This window comes from Peromyscus maniculatus, chromosome 10, assembly GCF_049852395.1.
Source record: "Peromyscus maniculatus bairdii isolate BWxNUB_F1_BW_parent chromosome 10, HU_Pman_BW_mat_3.1, whole genome shotgun sequence".
NCBI lineage: Eukaryota > Metazoa > Chordata > Mammalia > Rodentia > Cricetidae > Peromyscus > Peromyscus maniculatus.
In genome coordinates this window covers 7,926,857-7,948,886 of record NC_134861.1, presented here as the reverse complement: position 1 = coordinate 7,948,886, position 22,030 = coordinate 7,926,857, and the positions used below count along the sequence as shown (strand labels likewise).

The following is a 22,030-nucleotide window of genomic DNA, read 5'->3' as shown; positions in this document are numbered from 1 at the left end:
ATAATATGGTCACAAAGTGGACTTGGAGATAGTTCAGTCATTGTTGTCCAGACTGTATAAGCATGAGAATCTGAGTTCAATTCCCAAAACCACGTTAAAAAAAGTGGGAAGTGATGATACATGCTTCTAATCTCAGCATTGAGAAAGCGGAAGGTGAAAGCCTCCTTGGCAGTCACATAGTCCACTAGGCACACTCCAGGCCAATGAGAGACCCTGTCTCAAAAAAAAAAAAAAAAAAGTGGATGACTTCTGAGGAACAATTCCAACTCCTGAGGTTGCTCTTTGACCTCCACATATATACATTTGTACCCACATATATGTGAACATAGTTCACAAAGCCAAATTAGCAGACCAGATCTTCTGTGTTTCCTTTTTATAACACCACTTGACCTTATTCTCAGGAAGGACCCATGTATTGGCTGAATCATGGAATGGAGGTCAATTAAGCCTTTCAAAAGACATGCCAGTAAAAGGTCCCAACGACAACATGAAAACAAATCAAGACTAGAAGGACATCACCACGTCCTCACAAATAAAAATTGAGGATATAAGCCGGGCGGTGGTGGCTCACGCCTTTAATCCCAGCACTCGGGAGGCAGAGCCAGGTGGATCTCTGTGAGTTCGAGGCCAGCCTGGGCTACCAAGTGAGCTCCAGGAAAGGCGCAAAGCTACGCAGAGAAACCCTGTCTTGAAAAAAAAAAAAAAAAAAAAATTGAGGATATAATCAGCCATGTTACCTGGTGCCCCATACGTCAGATATCTGGCCCAGCCCTGGTGATGAGACATACTGACAAGACAATAGCAACATGCCTGTTAGATACTGAGTGCTCTTCTAAGAGCTTTTCTTGGCACTTTAATCTACCTTTTAAAATATTTATGAGACAAGGTCTTGTGATATAGGCTGGTTCTTAACTCCAGCAATCTCCTGCTTCAGTCTCCTGAGTACCGGTATACACAACATGCAACATTTGTTCTGGTTCACTCTTTTCTTTTTATGGTATCTTATTTTTTTAAATTTTGAGACAGGGCAGATAGGGTCTCACATAGCTTAAGCTGGTTTTGAACCAATTCTCCTGTCTCAGCCTCCTGAGTGCTGGGATTACCACACCTGGCTCGAGATACTTCGGCCCCTACTATGTGGCAGATAATGATGTTCAGAAAATACCAACATGGACAAAGAACTGACCTGTCGGGGCCATTCACAAAGCTTAGTCTTCATGAGAACAACAGACACAAAGCCAATTGCCAAACAAAAAATGATCAGTGCCATGTTTGCCGAATATGCAAGTTTCGAGAAGCATTTAACCAAGAGAAATGACCTACAGGAGCGAGCATCACAGAGGAGTTCAGTTTTCACTTAAGGCATGGGTAGAAAATAAAGCAAAGACGAGACTTTGAGTTGTAAAACATCAGGACAGCTGTGCACCACTATACCTCCTCTTCTGGGCAGGGCAGCACAGGCCAAGAGTTAAAGTGTTTTCGAGGGACAGGGCTTGATACAATTAACAACTGTTATATGGCCGGCGAGCATCTCCAGGGCTACTACTGCCTCAGTTTCTCTGACTGTCATCCATTACTTTGCTGGTCTTGGTTCAACATCACTCTACTTAGAAACCTTTCCAGATCCTCCCTGAAGTACTCTCTCTCCTTGTTACTCACTGTCATATCTTTAATTGCTTTATGCATTTACGTGTCGACTGTCTCCTTCCTCTAGACTGTAAGTTCCACAGCACAAGAGCCTTGTCTGTCCTGCAGTTTGTACCCCCGGCGCCTAGTTCCGTACCAGGCACACGGGAGTCGGTCAACAAACACATGCTGAACGAATGGATGCCGAGGAAACTAAAGCTTGGGAGGAGGAGGTGGGGACTGGGGTTGGTCCCAGGTCACTCTGGGACCAACCCTTAAACCGAACTGGGACTCCAGGTGCGGACTCGCCTGGCCTCGTGGCGGCGACTCACGGCCCCTGGGGCAATATAAGCCTGACCCCGCCGTGAAGCCCGTGGGCTGGGGGTGCCGAGGGTGCCCGAAGCACGGCCCTGGCTCCTGCCGAGCTCCACCGGTGGGGACCGGGCACGCACTCACCTCCCGGCTCCACACCCGCGACGTGCAGCCGCCGTACACGGTGACAGCTTCCACGGAACCAACACTTCCGGTGTCAAACGGCGATACCGCCGGCGCAGACAGGAAGCCCTGCCCTCCTCTGCCCGGCCCCTCCCCCGGAGCCACATTCCCGGAGGATGCCGGGCCACGCCCCTACGATACGACCCCGCCCCCCGGAGGTACCCGGGCTTGACTCTTCCTCCTTCCTTCTCCGTGGCTACCCTTGGGTTACGGCATTCTTTCCAGTTTGGGAAGCTCTCAGAATCCCAGGCTCCCACTTTCTCAGTTACCATTTTACAAATTTAATCCAGAGAAGTTTTAATGAGTCAGAATCACAAACGTGCTTTTAAGAGCGGAGGAAGGTAGACGAGCTAGTGTAGGGTAGCAAGTGGTAGAGGATTTTGATGGTGGTTATTTCTCAGGTTGTTGAAGAAGGTCCCACAAATGAAGATGGAGGTCTTCATCAAGGTGGTGTCTATATACACATGGATTTACTTAGGAAAACTTAGCAAATTGTAAACTGAAGATTTTTCCACTTTTCTACATGTACGCAATACAAAATTATTTAGACGGGTGCACTGTAGGCAGGTTGACACAGAATTTACTATGGAACTCAGTGTAGCTTGGAACTGGTGGTTATCCTCCTGCCTCAGCCTCCCAGGTGCTGGAATTACACGTGTCTACCATCAGCACCACGAGTTGTTTAAATCGGAAAGGCTGAGTAAAGCTATCTTAAGAGCGGAATGCAATTTTTCCATGGAAATGTCTTGGATGATCCAAAGCTTACAAGCCTGGATAAGAATCATCACAGAAAACTAGTTGATAATACTCATCTGCTGGTGGTGGTGGTGCGGCCTGTAACCTTCCTAAGGCTCAAGAGCTAAGTTTAGAGGAATCTCATGTCTAGTAAAAAACACTGGCCAGTGCCACAGACTGTGTCAGGATAATGTGTACTTCCCTTGCCATTGTCCTATTTAGTCATTCTAATCTTCTATTGTCATGGAAAGGACTGTCTTGTTTTTCTTTGTCAACAAACATGTTTGGCACAAAGGAAATCCGGTCTGTATTTTGGTGATTGGTTAGGAGGAATCATGTGAAGCAGCCTTTGGTACAAGGAACATTTAAGTTAGGACTTCTGAGGGAAATTAATGTACCGTTTTCATCTTTTCCTATGAGTACAAAGATGCTCAAATCACTGAGGTCTTGTAACTACCTACTACAATGAAAGACAAACAAATACATCCAATGAAACACCCAACTTGGGACTGTAGGTATGGTTCAGTGGTTCAGTGGTGGAGTTCAAGGTCTAGGTCCCAGCACAACAACAAAAATCAGGGGTGAAATAATTTCTCCAAACATAGCTCAGTTTCATTTCTCCTCCTCCTCCTCCTCCTCCTCCTCCTCCTCCTCCTCCTCCTCCTCCTCCTCCTCCTCCTCCTTCTTTTCTGCAAAGTTTCTCTGTATATCCCCAGCTGTCATGGAACTCACTCTGTAGACCATGCTGGTCTCAAACTCAGAGATCCACCTACCTCTGCCTCCGGAGTGCTACCACCACCTGGCTTTCTTTTGTTTCTTTTGATGGGGTCTTATTATGCTTTTTACGCAGTTTAGGCTGGACTTGAATTCATAATCCTCCTGCCTCAAGTAAATGTTAGGATTACAGGCTTGATCACTGTATATGACCCAACAGATTTCTTTCTGTGCTTTTTTGTTTTGTTTTGTTTTGTTTTGTTTGTTTTTTGTCTGTTTGTTTGGTTTTTGTTTTGGTTTTTTGAGACAGGGTTTCTTTGTGCAGTCCTGGCTGTCCTGGAACTCGATCTGTAGACCAGGCTGGCCTCGAACTCAGAGATCCACCTGCCTTTGCTTCCCAAGTGCTGGGATTAAAGGCATGCATCACCACCACCTGACTCTGTGTTTTTTAAAAAACTATTTTTATTTTGTTTGTTGCTGTGTATGCGAGGTGGGGGGAGGGGAAATGCCACAGTGTGTGTGCTGAGGTCAGAAGACAACTTTTAAAAGTCAGTTCTCTCCTTTCACCTTGTTGAAGCAGGGTCCCTCTTGTTTCTGTAGCAAATGGCCTATCTTTAAAAAGGATCACTATGGGACCTGTGAGGTAGCTCAGTGGGTAAAATCACTTCATATCAAGCCCACATGGTAGGAGGGGATAACCCCAGAACCCACGTGGTCGAACCAGAGAACTGACTCCAACAAGTTGTCCACACCACATGTTGTGGGGTTGTGTGCATGCACACACTCAACAAATGTTAAATAAATTTTAAATAAAAATAAAAAGGAGAGGTTTGGAATTTAGCTCAGTAGTAGAGTGCTTGCCTGGCCAGCGTATGGCCCTGGGTTTGGTCCTCAGCTCCGGAAAAAAATAAAATAAAAAGGATCCCAAAGTCCCCTAATTCTCACCTCATCATTATAAGACTTAAATAAGATAATATAGAAAATGTCAACACATACCAGGTTGCTATGGTTTGGATCTGAAATGACCCCCCTCAAAGGCCATGTGCTAAATGTATGGATGCCAGCTGATGACGCAGTAGGAGGTGGTGGAAAGCTTAGGACATGAGGCCTAGTGGGCAGAAGTAGGTCACTGGGGTGTGTCCTGGAGGAATGTACCTTGCTTCCAGTGGTAAGGCTTCTTTCCCCTTTGACCTCCTCTCTTCTGTTCTCTCTCTCTCTCTCTCTCTCTCTCTCTCTCTCTCTCTCTCTCTCTCTCTCCCCTGCCCCCTCCCTCTCCCCCCCTCTCTTCCTCCCTCCTTTCATCCCTCCCTCCTGGCTACCATGAGGTGACTATCTCTGTTCCCCAGGTGCACCCCATTTTGAGTTTAGGCTCAACACAGGCCCAGAAACGATGGAACCCAGTGAACATGGTCTGACCACTGTAGCAGGAATTTTAAAAGTTCTTATTAATAAAATCAAACCTGAGGCGAGTTATTGGGGTCCATGCTGGTAGATCAGAGAGACAGAACAAGCCACAGCTATCTCACCTTGCCAATTCCTCAGCTGGTCCTGTTTCCTCAGACTGGAAGCTTCTGTGTCCTCATCCCAATGGCTCTCAGCTGAACTGTGTTGCTCCAAAGCCTGAAAGCTTATCCAGCCAAATGCTTAACCAGCCAAAAGCCTCTAGTTTCTGGTCCTCACGCCTTATATATCTTTCTACTTTCTACCACCACTCCCTGGGATTAAAGGCTGGCTTTCTGGGATTAAAGGCGTGTCACCATGCTTGGCCTTGAACTCACAGAGATCCAGAGGGATTTCTATCTCTGGAATGCTAGGATTAAAGGTGTGAGTGCCACCATTTTCTAGCCTTTGTATCTAGTGGCTGTCTGTTCTCTGACCCCAGATAAATTTATTAGAGTACACAATATTTTGGTGAACACAATACCACCACAGACCACTGGAAAGCTGATATTCTCAGACATCGTGTCAGGGTGACTGAAAACTGACCAACACACAGGCGCTCAGGAAATTTTAGCAGAGAAGAAGGAAGTAGTGAGAGACAGAAGGAAAGGAAGGAAAGGGGAAGGGGGAGGAAGAGAGGGCAGAAGAAAGGAAGGCTGCAGGGGAACGAGGGAGGCAGGAAGGAAGAAAGCAGGGGTGGCGAGACTATTGTTGGGGTGCTTATCCTTACGTTCCTTTCATCTTTCTCCTGTCCCAAAACAGAACAATAAAGAACGTGAGATTCCAAAGGAGGCATCTTCGTCTGAGATAGCACATATCCAACTAAAATTAAATTAAAAAGCCAATTAAACCGGTGAAGTCTCTGGCCCGGGGGTAGTAGTGCACACCTTTAATTCCAGCACTTGAAGGCAAAGGCAGGCCAAACTCTGTAAGTTCGAGGCCAGCTTGGTCTATAGAGAGAATTCCAGGACACCTGGGGGCTACACAGAAAAAGCCTGTCTCAAAAAATAAAAAATCAAAATAAATAAAATAAAACAAGCAAACAAACAATAACAACAACAAAACAGATGAAGTCTCAAACCAGGCACCAGTTACACACAAACACAGAGGAATTTCTTGGCCTGTATTTTCTTCCAGATGAGAACAGCAGCTAACGTAACTTAAAGGGTAAATATTTTGATTGGCAAAGGAGAGGAGCATCCATGATGCTTACTGCCAACCAAGGGTAAGGGTAACTAGGGAGCGAGCTGTCAAGCTGGAGTGAGAAAATCAGTGCAGAACACAGTGTCTGGGCCTGAATCCGGCCTGGCTTGGATGACTGGGTCACCACGGTGAATCAGTTTTGCTTTTCTTTGTTATTTATTCTTCCAGAAAGTCTGCATGGAGCACTGTTGATGGGCCCACTCCTTTCCTTAGCTCTTCCCATAGTCCCAGTTTGGTTACTCTATGGAATAACCCCTCCAACTCCCCACTTGATTCCTTACTCAGGGCTTTGGATCTGGAAGCCCACCCCACCACCCCCGCCAAGCAAGGATTTATGTATCACAGGTTTTGTGCCCAGCCTATGCCACTATTAAGAGATGGTGAACCTCTAAGAGGAAAAGTCTACTAAGAGGCTTTGAGATCATTTAGAATGAGTCTTTGAAGGGGATTATGGAGCCATGGTCTCTCTCTCCTCCTTTGATTCATCAGCCATAAGGACCTTTTGCTCTGCACACACGTCTGCCAAGATATGTTACCACAGGCCCAAAGCCAAAGGGTAAATTGGCTGTGGCCCAAAACTATGGGTTGAAACAAACCCTTTCTCTTAATAAGTAGATTTGTATTTTGCATAGTAATGGAAACCTCTCACACTTAAAGTTTAAGTATTTGAATTGTATTAGTTATCTAGTGCTGGAAAGAAGTCATTATAAACACAGGGGGTTGACCACTAACAATAACTTGTTATTTTACACGGTATCAGTGGGTTCCAGGGTGACGTAGTTAGACGGTTCTGGCTCAGGGTCTTTCGGGAAGATGCCATCAGGTGACAGCTGGGAATGCAGTCATCTGAAGCTGTTCTCATTTGATTTATGTTGCTGTGATAAAACGCTCTGACCAAAAACAATTTGGAGAGGAAAGAGTTCATTTGGCTTGCACTTCCAGGTCACAAGCTATCACTGAGTGAAGTCAGGTCAGGAATTCAAGCAGGAACTGAAGCAGAAACCACGGAGGAAGGCTGCTTGCTGGCTTTCTCTCTGGCTCATGCTTGTCTACCTTTCTTATACAACCCAGGCCTACTCGCCTAGGGATGGTGCCATCTACAGTGGGCTGGGCCCTTCCACACCAATCATTAATAAAGACAATCAGTCATAGACATGGACATAGGCCAACCTAATTGAGCCTTCAGTTCAAGAGATTTGCCAAGCCGGGCGTTGGTGGCACACGCCTTTAATCCCAGCACTCGAGAGTTCGAGGCCAGCCTGGGCTACCAAGTAAGTCCCAGGAAAGGCGCAAAGCTACACAGAGAAACCCTGTCTCGAAAAATCAAAACAAACAAACAAACAAACAAACAAAACAAAAAAAACAGAGATTTGCCAAGTAACTCTAGATTGTATTAAGTTGACCATAATGGTTAGCCATCAAGAAGGCTTGATTAGAGCAAGATCTTATATAAAACAATGAAAGTTTCCATCACATCCCCAAATAGCTTCACCAGCTGGGGACAAAGCATTCCACACTTGAGCCTGTGGGGAGCTTTTCTATTCAAGCCACAAGACCCCAAAGGGTAAGAGTGGGAGCTTCCAGACTTTTCAAACTGTAGGCTCTGAAACTCACAGTGTCTCTTCTTCCTTGGTTTAGATTGAAGCAAGCTAAAGCAGGGTGTGATGGTACATGCCTGTAGCCACAGCACCTGGGAGGCAGAATGTAAGGGGATTGCCATAAGTTCAAGACAAACCTAGTTCACATAGCAAGTTCCAGACCAGCTAGAGCTAAATAGTAAGACCTTGTCTCAAAATACATACATACATAAATACATATGTGTGTGTGTATGTATTCTACAAATAGTAGTTGTCTTGTTTCCTGTTCACTAGTCTATGAACAACATTTTACATATATATGTGTAAAATATATACATATATATGTATACATGTTACAAAGCCAGTTTTGTGTGTGTGTATGTCCATGTGTAGAGGCCTGAGGTCATTCTCAGGTGTCATCTAGCACCAGATTGAGAGGTATACACCATTATGCTTGGCTTTTTGTTTTCTTTCAATTTATTGCACACCTCCCCCCATATATATGTACATATACATATGTGTGTGTGTGTGTGTGTGTGTGTGTGTGTAGTGTATGCGGGCATTCATGCAAAACAGAACTTTTCTTTGACTATGTGGGTTCCAGGGATTGAATGCAGGTTCTCAGGCTTGGGAGCAGATACAGTTACCCTCCCAGCCATCTCACTGGCCCCATATCCAGCTTTTTACAGGAGAATTAAGGATCGAACTCAGGTCCTCTCATACCAGGACCTCATAGCAAGCACTATATTGATGAAGCTATTTCCCAAGCAGCATAAGGCCAGTTGCGAGTCAAGGGAGAGAGGAATTAGCCCTTCTTCCTCGTACAATCTCTTTTTCTCTATATAGATGCTCGGTGACTGTTTTCATTTGCAATCTACCAAAGCCAGGGAGACTACTGAATGAGAAGGATTCGTGGAAGAGCCGACAATGTGTGAAGACGTACTCTCATGAGAAATAACTGATAGCAGTTAAAATGTCTTTGCAAAGTGTTACATAAATATAGGGTTTCATAATCCTCTCTGTCCCCAGTCAGCAACTGTTGTCCCGGCCGTTTTCCATGAAGCCAGGCTTTCTTTCAATAGGCCTCTGCTCAGCATCCCCACCCCACCCCCCTCCCCTCTGCTGAGTCCATCAAAGCTTTTGCTGATTCTGGAAGAATCCAGAGAATGCGCACTGGGCCTCTAACAGCAAAGCAGCCACTCCGCATTCTCCCCTGCTCTCCCGACCCCTGGCTTTAGTGAGAAAACTGAGTTCAAGGATAACGAAGGACAGGCCTCCTGGCTTTGACGGTGGAAGGTTTGATCTGAAGGCAGCTGGTTATCCTCTCATTATAATCTACAAATAGCCCTTGTCTTGCCTCCTGTCGCCAGTCTGTGAACAACAGCAAGGTTAAATCCAGACAGTCGAGTTAACACATTGTTGTAGAAAACGGAGGGCCACAGTGCAAGGCAATGAGGAATTTTAATAAATGTTAGATTCAAGCCTTTCATTTATGGATGAGGGAACTGAACTCCAGGGAGAGGATGGGACCTGCTCAGGGTTGCCTGGCAGCTGAGTGGCATCAGCACTGAAGTCTTCCTACAGGCTCCAGCCTAAAGCTCTGCCAGGGCTCCTGGTCTGCTCCATGCTCTATTCAGACCACCCATCCGAGTGGCAACTGATGTATCCTGCTCTCGCTGTAGTCACAAGTGTGGCACGACAGAGCCACAGAAGTAAGCCGTGGAAACAGTTCCTCCGGGGCTGGACAGCTAAAGCACAGAGGGTACTGGGGCAGGGAGAGCCATGTGAAGACCTCAAGATAAACATTTAAACTCTTTTTAAAATTGCTTTCATCTTATACTTTTTATATAGGAGCTGAGAGGAAGGACTTTCAAGGTATCTCCAACAGACAGGATGTTGGGAAACTTGACAGTCTGTGTGTTCATGTTTTCCGTGTGTGTGTGTGTGTGTGTGTGTGTGTGTGTGTGTGTGTGTGTGTGTGTGTGTGTGTGTGCCCGTGCGCGCGCCTTCAGAAGACAGTTTCAGGTGTTGGTCCTTGCCTTCTGCTTGTTTGGGACATGATCTCTCGGCTGTTCTCCCATGTGTATATCAGCCTACCTGCCTCTCAAACTCTGTGGGACTCTCCTGTCCAGTCCTCCCCTTTTCCTGGAGGACTGCTTGGATTACACACTCAGGACCTCAAAATACCATAGGCAAGAACCACCAAACCCCATCTTCAACCCCTCATTTTATCCAGGTCACAACCATCTTCCTGATGTCCCCATTCCTACTTTCTGCACTTCCCGTGTGGCACTGGGCGGTTCATCCTTCTGTACTGATGATGTCCTGATTCCATCCCTGCCTCCTTTTTAGTTATGTGTTCAGACACTCAAGGACTTCATCTGCTTAATTCACCAACCTTATCTTCAGTTCTTACCTTGGTACCTGGCACCTAAAACTTCACAAGTGGTGCTTGCTGAGTGAGGACTGGGGGTGTGGCTCAGTGGTAGACCATTTGTCCAGGTTGTACAAGGCCTTGGGTTTGACCCCCATGTGGCAATGAAGAAATAAGAAGTAAATAAAGAAGTAAACCATTTTTGAAATTGGGCTTTTTGAGTCAGGATCTTTCTCTGCAATCCAGACTGGCCTTGAACTTGCAGGATTCTGCCTTCCTCAAGTCGTTCCACGTGTTGCCAGGGCCAGTAACTTTGATGAATGAGTAAATTTCCTTGTGTTTGGTTTGTTCATTTGTTCTCTCAGAGTCAACAACCAAACCCAGGGACTTGTGCTTGCTAGACAAGTGATCTGCCACTGGCCTAAATCCCCAAGCCCAGCATAATCTTTTTTTCCCATGTAGAGAGAGTTTATTATAATAGAGAGATGAAGAGAAAGATAGGAAGGAGGGAGACAGGAAGAAAGAGAAGGGAAGGAAACGGAGGTGTGTGCACCTCGTGGGAATGGAAGGAGAGAGAGAGGAAAGGGAGGGATTTTTGTTAAATCAGGCTTTTACATCAGGACACAAGGCAGGCCTCAAGGAGCAGGTCTCCAAGGGGCATGTTTCCAAGGAGCGGGTCAGAATAGTAACATTCTGACAATTTTGATTATTATAAAAAGGTGAGTTATGGCCGGGCAGTGGTGGCGCACACCTTTAATCCCAGCACTTGGGAGGCAGAGGCAGGCGGAACTCTGTGAGTTCAAGGCCAGCCTGGGCTACCAAGTGAGTTCCAGGAAAAGGTGCAAAGCTACACAGAAAAACCCTGTCTCGAAAAAACAAAACAACAACAACAACAAAAAAAGGTGAGTTATGGATAGCAAGTGGGGGAACAAGGGTGCTGCATTCTCGAGGCTGCTTCCTGCTGACAAGGGGCGGAGTGGGGAGGGGGAAGCCGGGAGTCACTCATGATGGTGGGAGATCTCAGGCGTCGGTTCCTCGAGGGAGCTGAGAAGGCAGGTTGCAGCAGTGATATTCCAGGAGCTTGGGGAAAGGCACACCAAATCAGGAGTACAGAAGCCATGGCATCTGCTGTTTGTCTGGAGGTCAGGCAGGAGGAGTGAATCTGCAAAATACCAGCATAATCTTTTATACCAAACTTCCCAATTCCAAACCAAGAAACCGTGGCCCAGAGATGGGCAACTTGCCCAGGGCCATACAACTGCATCTAACAGCTCCTTGCTAGTCACGTCCTTCAAATACACCAACCGAGACAAGGCCGTGTCAAGGACTGTAAAAGGCCCAGAGATGAAGCTGTCTTAGTCCATTGGTGCAGATAGAACAGAATTTCTAAGAGTGGGTAATTTATAAAGAACAGAGATTTACTTTTCACTGTTATTTTTGTGTATGGAGGGTGTGGGGAATGTGTGTATATGTATGTATACATGTTCATATATGTGCATATGCATGTAGACATCAGAAGTTGACCTCCAATGGCTTCCTCAGTTGCCCTCCATCCTTTTTTGAGGCAGTGCCTCTCCTTAAATCTTGAGCCCACTGACTGAGCTAGGCTAGTGAGCTCCAGGGATCCGCTTGTCTCTGTCCACCGCAGGACTGGAATTACCGATGCATGCTATTACATCTGGCTTTTAGGTAGATGCTGGGATCTGAAGTCAGCTCCTGATGCTTGCATGGCAAGTACTTTATTGACTGAATTATCTGCCCAGCTCCCTTCACCATTCTCAAGTATCTGTAAAGTCCAAGGCACTGACAGGTTTGCTTGTCTTGTAAGGGCTTCTTCCTGCTTCTGAGATGATACATTGGTGCTACACCTTCTGCAGAAGCCAAGAGTTGTGTCTTCATCTGTGTCCTCACCTGGCAAGAGGCAGAAGGGCAGGAGGGCTGGAAGCCTTCATTAAGCCCTTTTCTATGGCCATCAAAGTCCATTCATGAGGGTGGAGCCTCAAACATTCTGTGGTATTCTGTTGTTGCTGCTGTTTCCTCCCAGGCAGGGTCTCTCTGGGTACCTCTGGCTGTCCTGGAACTCACTCTGTAGACCAGGCTGGCCTAGAACTCAGAGATCTGCTTGCTTCTGAACCATCACTCTTAGGACTCTGCCACTCCTCCAGCTAAATGACAGCACATGCGCAGTTCAGTAGCTAAGCAAGGGGTCTTATGTCATCAGTGCGCTGCGTGATCACACGATCTGCGCATGCGTGGCATAGCTCCCTAAGCCCATGCACATGTGAAGGAGAATCCTTAAAAGCCGGTCACAGCCGCCTCTCCTTTCTCTTCTGCTCTCTCCTCCTACCTCTTCTCTCTCTCCCTGCGTGTGTCTTTCACAGGCCTGGTCACTCTCTTCTGCCCTCCCCGCCCCCTCTCCTAACAAAGTTCTGATACCGGGTTTTGTTGTGCCCTGTGACCTTTCTCGAAAGGTAACACTTGCTGCATTTAAAACCAACAATCACAGTGGCCTGTAATCCACCTTCTCAGCAAGACTCCCCCCTCAGGAAGCAGGGGTTCTAAACCTGGGTTCACAAAAAGACGCTGAGATCTATGTATATTAATGAATTGTACATAAATGTGCTGGGGAGCACATTTTAGTAGAAAGGTCGCAAGACTCTTACCCAGTCCTGAAAGGAATGCCTAAAATCCTAGTTCTTAGGGGCTGAGGAAGGAAGCTTGAGAGTTGGAGACCAGGCTGGGCTACATAGTGATAACCAATCTAAAAGAAAGAAGAGTGTTCCCCCTCAATGCTAAAACAAAACAAAACAAACAAACAAACAAAAAAACGCTCGTAGCACTTTGCTGAAAGTCCACTTCCTTTTCAACTAGAAAAGCCGAAAACCCGGAGAATCTCTAATGGCAGACAGCTCGGCCTGAGACAGATTGGGAGAGGCAAAGGTCTAACACACACGGCGTGAATTAGACATCCATTTTCAGCTGCCGCAGGAGAAGCACATCCTGAAAAGGGTGCCACGAAGCTGGGTTGCAATGGATGGTAGGGTCCAGAGCTTAGCGCAGATGTGGTAGGAGGACGGTATCTAGCAGCCCTCATGGACTATTCTGCTGCCTGAAAGGAGAGGCTGCTTACAGCAGTCAGTGCTGGACTCATTAGCCTGGCTGTTGAGTTTGTTCTTTTTTTTTCTCTGCCTGGATCGGGGAGCCGGGGTTGTAGGGAGGGGAATGAGCTGGTTTTGTGACATCAACTGTCACCCGCAGCTCTTTGTCCTCTCTGTTGAATTATTCATCCTGCAAGATAAATTATTAATTTTCAATTTCGTACAGCAAATGCCAGGCCAACAGGTAGAAATGGAGTCTGAGCCCCTGGGCTCGGAGCCACAGACCTCCCAGGGTTCCCTGAAGCACAGGCTACCAGTGCCAAAAAATTATTCAGGAATCTACAAGGGGCGCACCCTGGAATGCACTGGTCTGAGGATGAAGTTGGCATAAGGTTTGGGTGTTCCTGAGGCGGCTGGGCGCCATTGTCTGCTGTCTTTCAGGCCTCATCCTCTCCCGCGTCTTAGTCAAAGCCCCTGGTAGGCACCGCACTTCCTCGTGGGCTCAAGCAGCAGTGGTCAGAGCGCTTTAGGGTTCAAATTAGAGACCTGACTTGAGGTGACCCTGACTTACTCAAGCAACTTCGGCAGCTTCAGCTTTTTTAATAGGAACCACTTTAAAATTATTTTATTTTTACCATTTTATGTGGGTAGGTGTTTTGTTTACACCTCTCTCTCTCTCTCTCTCTCTCTCTCTCTCTCTCTCTCTCTCTCTCTCTCTCTCTCTCTCTCTCCACTTGTGTTTGGTGTCTGTGAAGGCCAGAAGAAGGCATTGGATGCCCTGGAACTGGAGTCACAGATGGTTGAGAGCTACCATGCGGGTGCTGGTAATCCAACTTGGGTCCTCTGCCGGTGCTCTTACCTGCTGAGTACCTGTTCCATCCTTCAGTCCCGCATTCCTCTTCCTTGGCCACTGGTTTGTGCCCGGCTGGTCGTTAGTAACATGGCTGACTTCTGCCTGCTGCATGCTGGGAGCACAACCCTCTACTCCCTGCCCCAGTTATAACCATCAGAAATATCTCTAGACATTCTCAAGTGTTTCTGGTCTCCTGCGGGGGAACATTGGTTTCTTTTGAGAATGGGTAAACACCTTCATTTGTTTGATCTTTTTTCTTTGTTTCTTTAATTTTTTTTGAGACAGGGTTTCTCTGTGTAGCCCTGGGTGTCCTGGATCTTGCTCTGTAGACCAGGCTGGCCTCAAAATCACAGAGATCTTCCTGCCTCTGCCTACCGAGTGCTGGAATTAAAGGTGTGTGCCACTGCCACCTGGCATTGTTTTTTTTTAATTTTTTAAGTTAATTTTTATTTTATGTACAAGCGTGTTTTCCCTGCATGTATATCTGTACACTACATAGGTGCCCACTCACTTGGGACCAGAAGAGGGTGTCAGATCTCCTGGAACTGGGGTTATAGGCAGCTGTGAGTCACCTGTGGGAAATAAACCCAATCCTCTAGAAGAACAGTAAGTAGGTGTCCCTCAGCTGAGCCATCTCTCCAGGCCTTTTTGAAACAAGGTCTCTCTCACTATGTGGCCCAAAGTGACCTCAGATTTAAGATCTTGCTGCTTAAATCCTGGGATTATAAAAGAGTGACTTGACATTCAGCCCCTTGAATTTCTTTTTATAATTTGTTTGTTTTTTTGAGACAAGTTTTCTCTGTATAACAGCCCTGGATATCCTGAAACTCACTATGTAGACCAGGCTGGCCTCAAACTCAGAGATCTGCCTGCCTCTGTCTCCCAAGTGCTGGAATTAAAGGCATGTACTATCATGCCCACCTGTTTTTCCTGATTTTTTTTTGTTGTTGTTGTTATTTTTTTGAGACAGGGTTTCTGTATGTAGCTTTAGAGCCTGTCCTGGATCTCACTTTGTAGACCAGGTTGGCCTCGAACTCACAGAGATCTACCTGTCTCTGCCTCCCAAGTGCGGGGATTAAAGGCGTGCATCACCACCACCCGGCCGGCTTTCCTGATTTTTAAAAGCGTGTATTTTGAGTGTGATTTGAGTGTGTATGAGGGTAGGTGCCTGATGCATCGGATTCCCTAGAGCTGGAGTTATAGAAAGTTGTGAGATGTCTGATGTGGCTGCTGGGAACTGAACTTGTGCCTTCAGGAAGAGCTCTGAGCCAATCTCCCAGCATTCCGCCCCCACCTTTTTTTTTTTTTTTTTTTTTTTTTTTTTTTTTTTTTTTAATAAAAAGCAAACAAAGTTGGATGTGGTGGTGCATGCCTTTAATCCCAGCACTCAGGAGGCAGAAGCAGAAGGATCTGTGAGCTTGAGGCCAGCCTGGCCTACAGAGTGAATTCCAGGGCATCCAGAGCTACATAGTCAGACCCTGTCTTGGACCTTTCACCTCCACAAAAGCAAACAAACAGTTCTCCTGTAAGCAGAGGCTGGCCTTGAACTTTCAACCCTCCTATTTCAGCCGACCATATGTTGGGATTGCAGGCATGCACCATCATACCCCATTTACCCTGGGATTTTTTTTTTTTAATTAATGAAGTAATGGTTCTTTTTAGTGTTTAACTTTAGGTTTTGGTTAAGAAGATCCGCCTGAGCTGGGTGGTGGTGGTGCATGCCTTTGATCCCAGCACTCGGGAGGCAAAGGCAGGTGGATCTCTGTGAGTTTGAGGCCAGCCTGGTCTACAGAGTGAAATCCAGGACAGGCACCAAAACTACACAGAGAAACTCTGTCTCGAAAAAAAAAAAACAAAAAACAAACGAAGAAGAAGAAGAAGAGGAAGAAGAAGAAAGAAGAAGAAGAAGAAGAAGAAGAAGAAGAAGAAGAAGAAGAAGAAGAAGAAGAAGAAGAAGAAGAATCTCTGCCTTACATTCCTCGGACAGTGAAAAGGACTGGTTGCTTCCCTTAGCTGGAGGTCCAGAAGCAGTTATGTCGAGCTTCAGGTTTGATTGATACAACAAGTCACTCATCCTCAAAGACCAGTTCTGCCTCTTTGCTCTGGCACAGACAGTGTGGGGTATGACTGGTTCACTTTGGATCTTAGAATGCCTTCTAGTACTGATGAAACTGTTGCCTTTCCTCCTCTCTTCAGTGGCAGAAGGAACACATTTTTTTTTCTCAGATTCCAAGTCAGAGTCCTGAGCATCACACTGGGTCAGCCACATAGGTCACACGCCTATTTCACAATTGGTGGGAATGTTCAGTAAAATGGATGTGCGGACTGGTTTAACCCCATCACGCTCCACCCCTGGAATTTAGGATGAAATTGTATCTTATATGCATATGGCTTTGTAGATACTCAAATGAAGGTCTAAGCACCAACAGGGCCCACTGACTGTTTCCAAACCATTCATGTCTGGAGTGGGAGGAACAGACTATGTTGATTGGCTGGACTTGGGGACTTAACCTTGGGGTTTGGGGCATGCAAAAATTAGGAGGTCAGCCTGCCTCACCCAGCTGCAGGGACTGGAAGTTAGGAAGAGCCAGATTCCCTATCCTAAAATAGAGATGCTGTCAAAAACAGAGAAATGAATGCTGGATGTGCAGGAATGAAGGGTAGATGTCCAGTGCATGAAGCTGAGGAAGGCAGCGAGGACGGGGGTTAAGCTATCTATAGAAGGAATCCGGTACCTCGGGCATACCACTCTACCCTGTCCTTTATTCCGATCAGAAACTGGTGCTCTCAGGTGCAATTTGACAGTACCTCACCTCTCTCACCCTATGTCGCGCACGCGTGTGTGTATGTGTGTGTGTGTGTGTGTGTGTGTGTGTGTGTGTGTGTGTAGCACCCGACAAGCTCATCCATATGTAACTAGGAAAGATTAGACAATAGTCAATTAGTACCCTGGGAAGCAACCCTTGCTCAACATGGATAGGAACTGAAGAATAAATGTGCTGCCCTTTATTACTCAGAGGGAATGTTTCCAGAGGCAGTTCAGAAGGTCTCCAAGGATTGAGCCATTAGTTACCATATTAGGACCATTGTTTATCCTAGCTTAAAAAAAAAAAAAAGGCCGGGCGTTGGTGGCGCACGCCTTTAATCCCAGCACTTGGGAGGCAGAGTCAGGCGGATCTCTATGAGTTCGAGGCCAGCCTGGGCTACCAAGTGAGCTCCAGGAAAGGCGCAAAGCTACACAGAGAAACCCTGTCTCGAAAAACCAAAAAAAAAAAAAAAAAAAAAAAAAAAAAAAAAAAAAAAAAAAAGAATGTGTGTGTGTGTGTGTGTGTGTGTGTGTGTGTTCGAATGTGGAGTCCAGGGAACAGCCTCCAGTTTCATCTTCAGGAATGTCACCCATCTCCTCTGAGACAGGATTGCTCACTGGCCCGAAGCTCACCAATTAGGCTGGATTGGCTGGCAGGGGGCCCCAGGGATCGGCTCGTTTTTTGCCTTCCCAGAGCTGGGATTATAAGTGTACCCCAGCCCTGGCTTTTTACCTGGGTGCTGCAGATAGAATTTGGGTTCTCACATTTGCAAAGACTTTACTATCACCTTAACCCCCTGGATTATTTTATTTCATTTTATACAGGGTCTCATGTATTACAGATTTCCCTCAAATTTACAATGTAGTCTGACAATGATCTTAAACTTTTTTCTTTTCTTTCCTTTTTTTTTTTTTTTTTAAATTTTTGTTGTTGTTTGCTGAGATAGGGTCTCACTCCATAGCCCTGGCTGACCTGGAACTTACCATGTAGATCAGGCTGGCCTCTGACTCACAGAGATCCTCCTGCCTCCACCCTCCACCTCCCTGAGCTGGGATCATAGGTAAGTGCCACTATGCTGGTTAATGTGGTGCTAGAGACTGAACCCAGGCTTTGTGCCCACTAGGCAAGCACTCTACCAACTGAACCACGTTCCTTGTTCCCATACTTGTCCTTTTGTTTCACTTTCTTTTGTTTCGAAATAGAGTCTTACTATGTAGTTCTGGCTGTCCTGGAACTCACTTTATAGACCAGGCTGGCAGAATTCACAGAGATTCTCCTGCCTCTGCCTCCTGAGTTCTGGATCAAAGGTGTGCGCTACTGCACCCAGTTCCTTACTCCTGCGTTTATTCTTTGGCAATCTGTCCTTCTGCTCCGTAGGGTCACTTCCTAATAACAACTGTCCACTCGGAAGCCTCAGATCAGAGCTACATTCTGGGGAACCATGACAGTCAGGACTCAGATTTTCTGAGATTTATGTATTCTGTGTGTGTGTGTGCATATGTGTGTGTGTGTGTGTGTGTGTGTGTGTGTGTGTGTGTACCTGCATGCATGTGCTACAGCACACGTGTGGTGGGCGATCAGAGAATAACTTACGGGGATTTGGTTCTCTTCCTCTGAAGATCAAATACGGGTAATTAGACTTGGTGGCAAACATTTTTACCTGCTCAACCATCTGGCTGGACTGTCTTTAAAAGTATAGATAACATATATAAAATAAATATGTTTGGGGGTCTGAGGATGTAGGTAAATGGTAGAGAGACTACCTATTATGCTTAAGATCCTTGATTCCATCCCTAGCACACACATGAAAAGTAGGTTTTGTACCTTCAATTAGTGTCTGCCTTTTGATGTGAAGGTCAAGTTTGGAATCCTAGTGAGGCCCAGCCTTTCCTGGAAGGAGGCAGCACCCTGCCAGCTCTTGTATCTGGGAGACCAGACAAGTGACAGAAGTGTCCCAAAAGAACTGCTGTCCAGATAAGTTGTCAAGGACTGACTTCTGGCCTTGAAGGCTTTATCAAGATGTCACTAGCCAAACAGGGAAGGTTGCTCCGCCTCCGACTGAGTTCCTATGACTCAGATGTTGAGGACACCACCATGTCCCTGAGCATGATGTGCTCGCTAGGGTAGCTTTCCGGCAAAGACAGAAAACAGGCCAGGCGATGTGGCGCACACCTTTAATCCCAGCACTTGGGAGGCAGAGGCAAGCAGATCTCTGTGAGTTTGAGGCCAGCCTGGGCTACAGAGTGAGTTCCAGGACAGGCTCCAAAGCTACACAGAGAAACCCTGTCTCAAAACAAAACAAGACAGAAGACATCCTTTGTGGGGATCCTGAGGTGGGACTGAAGCATGGGTTGTCACCTAGTCTTCAAGATCCTCTTCTCCACTGACCACAGACATATTACAATGCATTTCTGCTTCTTGCTGCCCTGGACTCTGGTTCCTTTTCTGATACCCACTGATAATCCCTGACACTATTTGAAGAAATGCTCCACTCTCCCAACTGTCTGGCCCTTTCCCCGCCATCTACTGTGCCTCCTTTGGGATAAGGTTGCCGGCGCCTTGCCTGAATAACAATTCTCCTTGTTCCTCGCTGATAGCCAAAGAGGCTTCTTACCTTTCTCCATCACAGAAAACCACAGCAGTGTCTACAAGCCATCAAAGTGCCCACTTTATACGCATCTAACGGAGTTCCCGCTTGTGATGGAGGCCAGGCTGAATGGTCCTGATTATCCCAGGTTGATGTTTTCCAGGGGCTCCCCATGGCAGTTTAAGGGCTCGTGTGTAAGTTCTTCAGCTATATCTTGTCTTGTCCGACACCCACCCACCATTAAACCAGCCTGGTGCCTCTCTGCAGGATGTTCTTTCCACTTCTGCTCCCCTGGCATGCTTTGAGTCATCTTTCAGGTCCTGGCTAATTGCTATGTACTCCAGGAAGTCTTTGCCATCTCCAACTGAGCAATGTTCCTTCTCTAAGTTCTCAGGTTGCCTAAAATAAACCCTAGCACATTGCTTGTGCCCATCTGCTTATGTGTCTGTCTCTTGCAGTAGGTGATAAATTCCTAGACGTTCAGGTCTCATTCTGAGTTCATTCATCAGGCCCTCAGGGCCATGTAGAGATGGTACTTGGTAGATATTTGTTGAATAAATGGAACTCAGTTATAGCACAATGTGTGAAACCCTGGGTTCAACCCTTAGCGCTGCCCCCACACTCCACTAGCCCCAAAGGATTTCAGCTGTCAGGGTGAATTAATGGGGTGAAGTCACCTGCCATCTGATGACCTGAGTCTGATTCCTGGGCCCCACATGGTGGAAGGAGAGAACCAACTTCTGCAAGTTGCCCTTTGACCTTTACATACTGTGTACCCCCCCATAGATTTAAATAAATAAATAATATAAATTTTAAAAATTACATGTGTGTTATGGCATCTGTATGTGTGTGCCATGTGTGAATATGCATATACACATGTCTATTTATCCATATACACACACCAGGTGTGGTGGCACACACCTTTAATTTCTGCATGAAGATCTACGTGAGTGTCTGATATGCATAATGAGTTCCAGGTCAGCCAATACTATAGTGAGACCCTGTTGCATAAATAAATAAATAAATAAATAAATAAATAAATAAATAACAATTTAAAAAAATCTGAGAAGTCTAGTTGAGGGTATACTCAGAGGAAATGAAATTTCAGGTCTCATATAATTTTAAAAAATGAAAATAATTCAGATGTTAACATGGCATATTAGTATTATTAAGTTATGTTAATATATTAAATACATACTTGCATGGTCAAATATCTTAAAAGTGACACAAGCACAAATTAAACACTATTATTAAATGTGGACAGAAAATAAACACACAGCAACAGAAAACACAAGCAGTGTGTGTTTCCCGCTAGCCCTTGCCTTTGGGCAATGGGATTTTTCTAAGTAGCAGCACATGCTTTTACTATCCTTTCACTTAGCATTACAACATCAACATTTTTTCACAGTGGAATGATGACCTTTGGAAAAGGAGCTTTAGAAATGGTACATCTGTCTGTTTTATTGTCAGAGATAAGAAAAACTGAGGTTTAATACAGAGACTGGTCCCAAATCTCCCAATAGAAACGACAACTCGAGTTTCTTAACTTTCTGACCCATGACATCACCTTCCTGCCCCATAGCATTTGAGATCTCTTTGGTGCTTTTTCAATTATTGGTTCTGAATAAGAAATGGGAAACAAGGATTCTGAGACCAAAAACAATTAAAATTTGACTTGTGTGTAATCATTTATTAGAGTTTAATGATGCAAAATTGTATAGTTCCATGGATGTCCCACACACTGCTGGCTAGGAAGTAAATTGGTATGACTACTTTGGAAAATAAAAACTGTTCTAGAAGCTGGGCAGTGGTGGCACATGCCATTAATCCCAGCACTTGGGAGGCAGAGGCAGGTAGATCTGTGTAAGTTCAAGGCCAGCCTGGTCTACAAAGTGAGTTCCAGGACAGGCAGGGCTACATAGAGCCCTGTCAAACAACAAACAACAACAACAACAATAAATCTGTTCTAGGACTGGAGAGATGGCTAGTTAAGAGCACTGGCTTCCCTTCCAGAGGCCCTGGCTCAATTCCCAGCACCCACATGATAGCTCACAACTGTCTGTAACTTCAGTTCCAGAGGCTCCGACAGCCTCACACAGACACATATGCAAGCAAAACACCAATGTGAATGAAATAAAAATAAGCTGAGGGCTGGAGAGGTGGCTCAGAGGTTAAGAACACTGGCTATTCTTCCAGAGGTCCTGAGTTCAATTCCCAGCAACCACATGGTGGCTCACAACCATCTATAATGAGATCTGGTGCCCTTTTCTGGCATGTAGACAGAACACTGTATGTGTAATAAATAAATAAATCTTTGTTAAAAAAAATAAGCTGAAAAATTAAAAAAGAAAAATCTGTCCTAGAATCTATAATCTCTGGTTCTGCCCCTGGAGTCCATATAGTAGAAGGAGGAAACTGACTCGTGCAAATCGTCATCTTTCCCCACATGGCCTCTCTGTCACTCTCCATAAACACATGAATGAATGGAAAAGAGATGAGTCCATAGGTTGAGCAAACATCA

At 45.8% G+C, this 22,030-nt stretch overlaps 1 protein-coding gene and 1 long non-coding RNA gene across 9 annotated transcripts in view; both read right to left on the bottom strand.

Moving 5' to 3' along the window:
• Ascc2 (activating signal cointegrator 1 complex subunit 2) overlaps positions 1-2,218 on the bottom strand; it is a 45,022-nt gene extending 42,804 nt beyond the window's left edge. For 3 of the 7 annotated variants that reach the window (XM_042285706.2, XM_042285707.2, XM_076545827.1), the window contains exon 1: positions 2,083-2,211. The gene's annotated coding sequence lies outside the window, so the exon portion shown is untranslated. Of the gene's footprint in view, positions 1-2,082 lie in introns of all 7 variants that reach the window. The other 4 variants (XR_013042738.1, XM_015991734.3, XM_006972950.4 and 1 more) reach the window with 3 other exon arrangements.
• Positions 2,219-8,914: 6,696 nt separating this feature from the next.
• Positions 8,915-19,742, bottom strand: LOC143267550 (uncharacterized). 2 transcript variants are annotated; one of them, XR_013042737.1, is made up of 3 exons: positions 19,537-19,742; positions 11,167-11,326; positions 8,915-9,555 (listed from the first exon to the last, which is right to left on the bottom strand). It is a non-coding gene; the product is annotated as an uncharacterized LOC143267550 (long non-coding RNA). The 2 variants fall into 2 exon arrangements; XR_013042736.1 differs by lacking the exon at positions 19,537-19,742 and adding an exon at positions 14,122-14,207.
• Between the last annotated feature and the right edge of the window lie 2,288 nt (positions 19,743-22,030).